Genomic DNA, 9,081 nt, shown 5'->3' on the forward strand with positions numbered 1-9,081 from the left:
TATTACGCGGAGATGAAAGACGTAATTGAGTCCAAAAGCTTTGAAGATTTTTCTCCATATGCAAGCGGTTAATTAAGAATGCATTAAATATATATTAACGCATTAAACATCCCTACGAGCAACAAAACTGTTAAAAGAGGCCAAGTGAATTCTTCCCCAGCTGAAGGGACAGAAATGGAACAGTCCATTCAACACCGATCTGCTTGCTCAGGGAAAGCACAAGAAAATGTAATATTTTGACAGAGTTCACATTACTTACAATAATATTTATGCCATCTATCCTTTATTGAGGGAAAGCTTTTTCTTTTCAGCAAGACGTGCCTTTTACAAAAACACTCAGTGGAAGACTTTTAGTGATTTTTGCCAGTAAAACAACCCTTTTTTAGCCAATACACTATGGTTTCAATATTGTGCTTTGCTGGTTTCTTCTTCAGGGCTCGTTATGTCTATATAGCACTACTTAAAATAAAACAACATTATTATTCTTACTTAATTGGCATAGTTTAAAATGTGAGAACTCTTTTCTGCTACTTATTTGGAGTAACATAATTTAGGCATACGTTTTGCCCTCAAACGAAATTTTCCATTTGAATAATTAAGAGGAGAAAAGACCAATAGAGACGGAGTCTCCTTTGAAGGTGCCCACATGCTGTGCTGTCTCCATAATAAATCCATTACCTGCCATTCAACAAACCATCGGCTGTCACAACAGCCCCCAGAACAAAACCAGTCGTTAGACTCCGAACTTAATACGCTCGGCAGCGGGTTTAGAAGCAGCGCACCTAAGCGAGATGGAAAATTAAAAACCGATCATAAAATAATTACCAAAACCAAACTGCCAAGGAGGAGAGCTCAGACAATACTGTGGGTTTACGCTCGTTTATACTAAGAAACTTAATAGAAGTTTTAATTGACGGCTTTGCTCGATTCGATTGGCGTCTTCATGAAAAGTGTTAAATGTGTTTGATCCCTTCCAAAGTAGAGAAAAACTCATTAGCGATGGATGTTTACAAGTGCCCAGGGCTCAAGATTACAGGAGATCTTCCCCTGCTGCAGAAGAGCCTTTTAAATCTATTTTTTTAGGAGAAAGATCATGTATTGGCTCTGGAATAGCTCAGCCTTCCATCCTTTGCTTCTTCTGATATTTGCAAACAAAACAGAAAACCAAAAAGCTGCCTCGTTGCCCATATAATTACTTGAGTTTTAAAAGCATTTGCTACTAAGTTGACATCAACTAGAGGTAGACAACAAGCGTCTGACAGTCTGAATAAACCAGAATAGAACCCTGTAAAATTATATTGATAATAACTACTATGCTGAGTGTAACCTCCCAAAATTCCACACACAAAATTAAATAGTACTCATGCAAATATATACTTCCAGTGTGAGCAAACAACCAATGACTGTTATTGTTCCCATGTATGAAAGGACACGGAAATGAGAATATTGCAATTGTGTCTTGCAGAAAGCTGGAACTTGGGAAGCTTTAGAGCTCACCATCTGCAAAACCAAGGGTTTATTTTCTTTGCTCCGGTACAAAAAGGGTCAGAATATGGGATTCTCCACACAGGGGGCAAGTCATAAACAAAGCAAAATTTGCAGAATTTCCCCCCCCCTTTTTTTTTTCTGTCATATAGATTCAAATACTTCATGGAAATTCAAACCTTATCACAGCACAGGTTCCAGTATAAGCTGGGGAATGACCTATTAGAGAGCAGCGTAGAGGAAAGGGACCTGGGGGTCCTGGGGACAGCAGGGTGACCATGAGCCAGCACTGGGCCCTTGTGGCCAGGAAGCCAATGGTACCTGGGGTGGGTTAGAAGGGGGTGGTCAGTAGGTCAGAGAGGTTCTCCTGCCCCTCTGCTCTGCCCTGGGGAGACCACACCTGGAATATTGTGTCCAGCTGTGGCCCCTCAGTTCCAGCAGGACAGGGAACTGCTGCAGAGAGTCCAGCGCAGGGCAACAAAGATGCTGAAGGGAGTGGAGCATCTCCCGGGTGAGGAAAGGCTGAGGGAGCTGGGGCTCTGGAGCTGGACAAGAGGAGACTGAGGGGGGACTCATTCATGTTTCCAGATATCTAAAGGGGGAGTGTCAGGAGGATGGAGCCAGGCTCTTCTCGGTGACAACCAGTGACAGGACAAGGGGCAATGGGTTCAAACTGGAACACAAGAGGTTCCACTTAAATTTGAGAAGAAACTTCATTCCAGTGAAGGTGGCAGAGCCTGGCCCAGGCTGCCCAGGGGGTTGTGGAGTCTCCTTCTGTGCAGACATTCCAACCCGCCTGGACACCTTCCTGTGTAACCTCATCTGGGTGTTCCTGCTCCATGGGGGGATTGCACTGGATGAGCTTGCCAGGGCCCTTCCAATCCCTGACATTCTGGGATTCTGTGATAAGAAAGAGCTGGTTAACTTTGCAGAGCAGCATTTTATTTCCATTCCAAATTCCTAAATAAAAAGCCAAGCTCCTGACAGGGAGTCACATGCTGGTTCTTCTGAGAGACTCTATAGGACCTTGAATACTGATAAGAATATATACACACTTTTTTCTTTAAAAGTACAACAAAATGGGAACACTGAGCCACACGCTTAAATACAAGACAATTCAGTGATAAAAGTAATAAAGCCGGGGAAAAAATAAACCTTAATTTCTAATTCTGTGCTAGAAAAATGTGCTTAATAAAGATGTGTTTAATGGCGGATTGCAGCAGAGATTTCCAGCAATTCCTTCCGAAAAACCAGCTCAACAATTGCACCCAGAGCACTGGAACACTGGGATAAATCCCCTCACAGCACATTAACCACCCCATCACATAAACACAGCGAAGCGCACGCCGAGTAAATCGAGTGTTTAAGGTACTTTGCTATTAAAGCTTCCGAACTGCACTTTATTCTCTCAACTTTTACAAGTATTAATAGGCAGGGTACCACTAAAACAGGCCTTATTGCCCTAGGCTGCCATTTCACAGCCATGCAAAATAAGAGTAAATCCAATTAAAATGTGTTGCTACATTTAGAGTCCAAACTGCTCCAAGCATCCACAGGTTAATGCTCAGGAATGTAAGTGCGTAAAACCCCCCCATAGTCATTTCTGGACTTACTTTCCTGCTCCCCAGGGCTGTTGCCCACCGCGCATTCTCAAAATGCTTCAGCCCACTGCTCAGATGACACAAGCGCTGCGATAGTTTGATGTAAAAATAAATTCAGACAACAAATTTGGGGGACACGCAGCCATGTGAAATCCAGTGAGTCACTACATTTCAAACCAGTCAAAACCAAAACAATAGTGAGTCAATCTCTCCATCATTTATATTGATCTGAGCTCAATTTTAATCTGAGGCAAGCGTAAAGGAAACGGGCGCAGAATTAAAACGCTCCCTTTTATCACAGAGGAGATAACGAGCAAATGCTGGTTAAATCCAACACGCAGAAATGAGTTCAGCTATTGCTTTCATACCAAAAATATTCACATTTCATTGAAAAACACTTGCGGGTGCCGCGCTGCTCCTTCCAGCTCCTCACACCTCGTTACAATCAGACTAAGCTGCTCCTAAAAATACAACTATCAGACAGAGGTTTTTTCTTTTCCTCGGGCCTTTTGCTGACGCAAGTTCAAGATCACAATATCACTAGTTCAGAGGACAAAAATACACCAACCTCCATAATTCGCAAGCTTTACCGTCAGTCTAAGGTGCACGTGATACCCTCTTACCAATACACATCAATTTTATCAGTAATGGAGGTTTTGGGGGAAGAATAAAATATTCTGGATGTGGCAAGAACAAATTCTGGAAGCTCCCTCTCACCAGAATAGGACTGCAGTGATTCGGTCCTAAATAAGGTGGGTTATTTTTAATTAAAAAACAAAGAAATAAAAGCAGACACTTGGATGGTAAGTGCATTCCACCCACCCACCACAACCAGCACTTTCATCTTCTGGTCTGAGAGCTGAGACACAAGGAGATTTAGATCATTGAATTTCTAATTATAAACCCGTTACAGACCAGTTTGATAATTACCTCAAGCCCAGCCATTCCCACGCAATTAATAAAACGGACTTGTCAGAAGGGAACAGTGAATATTTCAATACATTCCCCCTGTGCAGGATGGAGATGACCAAAATGGGAGGTTTTGTTCTCCCTCCCACTGGCCTGGCCGGGACCGCAGCGGCGAATTTGTCCTTCCCAAAACCAACCCAGAGTTTTCAAACCTTAACCTGCCCAACTCCAGGGCCACGGCACAGCCAAGAAAAGTCACAGCCCTGCAGACCCACGGCGAACGATGATTCACTATTTACTAGACCGATGACAACATTCAGTACCAGAAAATAAGTTCATTTCTCATCCTCTGAGAGCACGCCGCGTTAGAAAACCCGGGGAGATGCGCAGCGAATTTCTGATGCCCTTCATATTTTTATTGCTATGTTTGGCAACAGAAATGGCTCGGGTTAATACTGAGTGCAAGGAGTAAAACTAGAATGAAAGATTGTTAACTCCAAGAGCGGTTCTCCTCCTATTTCCTTTCCTCACTAAGCGCCAGCGATGTTTCAACACCCCAATTCCCCTTCTCAAGGAGGTGGTTCTGCTCCATTCCAAACCTTTTAAAACTTACCAAACCAATTTCCAAATTACCACGGCAAGAAATCCATATTTAGATTCATCTCTAATAGAAGAGCATTTAAATAGCAGACATTTCCTCCCCGTAACCTGAAAATGGCCAAATATCACCAGATTTCTCTTCTTCCTTCAAATAACCATCGTCATAAGATGGCTCATGACAACCAAAAATATTTAGCCATAAAGGAAATCGGCTCCCCCAGCACTGATAAAAGTATTATGTGCAGCACCACGAAGTTAGCACAATATTTTAATGCACTTCACCCCTGGGAATGGCTGGAGAACACAGCAAATAACTTTCATTTTAACCAATTTACGATATTTCATTCCTGCCTTACGCTACCATCATGATGCATCTCTCTTTACTCATCCCGTCAATATTTTCTCCCTGCAGCTTTTAAGTAAAAGAACACACACAGTAACTTCTGTCAGACCATTTAATGACCACTAAGGCTTCATAAATAACAACGCTTGATACAAATAAATTTTTCCAGCAATACAAGAACCATGGAAGAGAAACCACTCCGCACAGCCATCCGCATTTTCTCTTGTAAGCATAAATGCATAAAGTGCTCGAAAGTAAAATAAATCTATTGAAGAAATGGCCCCACAGAATCTCGTCAGGCTTGAGTCTTATGTGGTTCATGCAAAGACACTGACAGGAACAGCTACAGCAGAACAAGATCCTCCGAAAATCACCTTGCATGGGACACTGGTTTATAATCCAGCGCGTTCCAGCTGCCTGTACACCCAGGATCAGGAGAGGTTAACTGATGCAATTCAGATTAGGTCATCAGAGCAGTTTAACAGCCGCTTCTAGAGGAATCCATACTGAAGATGGGTAACATTTCGCCTATTTAGTTTTCAACTGGTCTCCAATCAACCTAAACAGCACAACAAAGCCACTTCATCCCACAATTAGAAAGTTCCTAAAGAAGGAAGGTGACAGGTTTGGCTACAGCTGGAAGAAAACTAAAGGAACATACTGATAGAATCAAAGAAAGAAAACTCAGCTTGGTTTAATTTAAAAACCTTTTAAACAGTAACTGCATAGAAATGCAAGATCTTCTACAGAGTCTTCTAAACAAATGCAGCGAAAATCCAGAGTCATAAAGTTTTTGTGTTAGGAGAAAGAAAAATAATCCTCAAACATCTGCCATTATCTTCAGCTCCCCCTAAAGAAAACAGTCTCCAAACAAATAATACCAACAAAGACACAACTTTTATTTCTCCACTGGTATTCAACCCCCTGTCAGCTTTGAGTATAGAAGACAGAAATTCTCACATTAGCAGTTCTTTTAAATGCCAGACACACAGATTCCTGGGTCCAGCTTTAGGGGTGCACCCACAGGTGTGCCCGTGGCTCAGGGACGGGAAGGGGCAGGTAAAAATTCTCCAAGCACATCTGGCTTTAATACAAACCCCCAGAAGCTGCCTGAGCTCACTCCTGAGCACCCATCCGGAGCAGGGCACCCGCACCAGGCGGTGACACGGAAACATTCATCAACCTGCAGCCCAAATTAACGCACTATTTGAAAAGCTCTTTTTTCATCAGATTTGTTTCTGTACTGAAGACGCAGAATGAGCAAGAGGCCCGTACTCTGAGAACCTTATTTCCCTCGAGCTCAACTTCCCCTCCCTCTACTCAACGTGAGAGCCAGGTGCCTTCTCCAAAGCTAAGCCTGGCTAAGAGCAGGGCTTACACACAAGTGACAGATTGGGATGGATTTTAAACCATATGAATGCAGCCTAAGTAACAGCAGGAGCACAACCCAGTCTTGAAAATCACAGTCCTTACCTCCTTCCCTTATCCCCAGGGCTCTGACAAGACATTTTTAACTCCTATTTGCATCTTCACTAAAGCCAAAGGCTTGTTTAAATCCATGATAAAAACCTTGGGGCTTGTTTAACCTTCTTGCTAGCCCAAGGTTGAATTTGTTTCAGTGCATCTCCATGTTAATACTGCTTTAATTTCAAGCTATCTGGATCACGAGGGTTATAAGAGCTCATCAACTACTAATCCAATTGTTCTGTACATCAAGGATTATTTTCCAGTTTACTAACCTGAGCTACTTGTTGCAATAATCCTTTATCTATAGTGAAATCACCAAGCAGACCCAGGTGTGCAGCCTTAAGTCCAGCTCTGGCAGCACGCAGCACATCAGTCGCTAATCGCTCCGCTATTTGTTCTGCTCCTCAGCTACGTTTTCCATCCTTCATCCAACTCCAGCTGCCAACAAAACCACTACCCAAAACAGCATTTATGTTTTTTACGCTTAAACTGGGTAATTTAAAGCTTGCTCAAGTATGGCAACGCTGCAGTGAGAATACACAGATGTATTAAAGCTCCCTGTGAAAAGAAAGCGTTCGGTACTTTTATTTCAGCCGGTCAAGTTTGATGGCAACAGGGAACCCAGTGTCTACCTGGCACTGAACTCAAGAGTCGGCTGCATAGGGCAGATGATAAGATGGAAAAAATGAACAGGCGGGGTCTTTACCTTGTCTTAAATACATCTGGGGATTTCCCTTCCCTGCCAGAACCTTCTGGCTCGGCCTGCAGCTGCTTTCCCAGCTCATCCCCCGCCTGGACCTGCCCGGCAATGGGACCCCAAACTGTGTGGGACCCCAAACTGCGATGGGCGATTGTCCTCCCAGGCTACAAAATGACAGTGACAGCTCCAAAATGAAAGGGCTGGAATGAAACTGTGCAAGCTGCTGCTTGCATTCCCATCTTTTATTAAAAAAAAAAAAAAAGGCAAAAGGCACTTATAACTGAAATGCATTATACAGGTAGGTAGTTGTTATCTGTTGAGTCAGGAAACCTAATTGATGGCTTTCAATAAGCTTTGTTTGGGCATTTTTCTGTGCTACCTACATGACTTATTTCTATCCAAAACGTACCTTAAAACAAAAGAAAATCACACAAGATATAAATGAGGTTTGCAAGTCAAAAGCAAAAAAAATAACCCAGAAATATTCACCGCCTCGATCCGCATTGGGGAAAAAAAAATAAAAAGGGCAAATAAATAAATAAAAAGGAAAAAAAAAAAACCCAAAACCTCCAAGCGTATCACGAGAACAGGATCAGACAAGAGAGCGAGGCCACCCCTTCAGGACCAGAATTAACCTGCATTTCTCCATCCCATCTGCGAGCTTGCCACTCTGCCACCCATTTTGTTTCACATTAAAGGGAAAAATAATAATAATAATTAAAAAATTACCTCAGTGGAACAGAGTAATTCCCACCCCCCCCGCCCCAGCCAGGTCTGAGCCCCACGGGTGTCTCTGCCCCACAGGGCAGGTGGTGCCGCCGCAGGTGCCCACCCGGGTGGGTGCCCCTTCCCCTCCAGCCAGGCGATGCCGAGCTATAAAGCCCCGGCACGGAGAACAGGGAAGGGTTTAGCTGATAAATATAAAATCAAGGGGTGAGGAGGGGAGGTACGGGCGGCGCAGCGGGGGCAGGAACCGTGAGGCCAAGGTGAAACCGCGGCCGGGAACATGGTGGAGGCTGCCGGGGAGCCCCAAGCCACCTCCCGGGAGGAGGAAAGAGGGAGCCCCGGGTGTGTGCGGATGGCGTGTGGGGATGGAGGGCGGCTCTGCGGCGGCGGGGGAGCCGGGATGGAGGTGACAGCGGGCGGGAGGCGAGAGCAATGACCGCGGCGGGCTGAGGGGAGCGCGGCGCGGGGGAGGCGCCGCCGAGGCTGCTCCCTCAGAGCGAGGAACAGCAGCGCCTCGCCCGCGGGAGGAGGAGGAAAAGGAGGACAGGGCTCACCTGCCATAGCGGGCTGAAGGCGGCAATGGCGCTGGGGCTGCGGCTCCGCTCCGCTCGGTCGGCAGCGGCGAGTGCGGCGGGGCCGGGGCCGGCCCGGCAGGCAGAGCACGGGGCGGGACGGGCCCCGCTCCGCCCCCGACAAGATGGCGCCTGCCGCCCTCCAGCGCTTCTCCCCTCAGCGCCCGGCGGCCATGGCGGCCCCGGGGTGGCCCGGACCCAGGGACTAGCGGGGCTCGGCCTCCCCCGGGGCGCTTTGTTTTTGGGTGGGGGGGGGTTCCTCGTTTTGGGGGGTCCCTCCCCAGCCCCCAGGAAAATGGCGCTCACCTGTTGTCAGCACAGGCTGCCCTCAGCCCTCGCACTCTCTGGGGTTTGGTTTGGTTTTTTTTTAGAGAAAATAACAGTTTTTCTAATAGGAGATTGAACTTTGGGTGGAGGGAAAAAGGAAGGCTAAAGAAGTTGAGCCCCCAAAAGATTACACGTGTATTCTTCGCCCTAAAAATGGTGCTTTTCAGAGATTTCCCCAGTTTTCTGGGTAGGGAATGAGGCAAAGCTGCCACCATCAGCACACGGAGCTGGGGGTTTTCAGACAAACCACAGAGATCTCCCACTTTGAGACCCCATACCACAGCTGGACACCACCTCTCTTGACAAAACCCACAATTCCTGGTAGGTTTACTTAACCTTAACTCACTTTAA

The 9,081-nt window shown here is 45.7% G+C and overlaps 1 protein-coding gene across 1 annotated transcript in view; it reads right to left on the bottom strand.

Moving 5' to 3' along the window:
* Positions 1-8,519, bottom strand: part of SLC23A2 (solute carrier family 23 member 2) — a 56,118-nt gene extending 47,599 nt beyond the window's left edge. The window contains exon 1 of the mRNA XM_065040684.1: positions 8,386-8,519. The gene's annotated coding sequence lies outside the window, so the exon portion shown is untranslated. The remainder of the gene's footprint in view (positions 1-8,385) is intronic.
* Between the last annotated feature and the right edge of the window lie 562 nt (positions 8,520-9,081).

Source organism: Columba livia, chromosome 25 (genome assembly GCF_036013475.1).
Source record: "Columba livia isolate bColLiv1 breed racing homer chromosome 25, bColLiv1.pat.W.v2, whole genome shotgun sequence".
In the NCBI taxonomy this organism is placed as follows: domain Eukaryota; kingdom Metazoa; phylum Chordata; class Aves; order Columbiformes; family Columbidae; genus Columba; species Columba livia.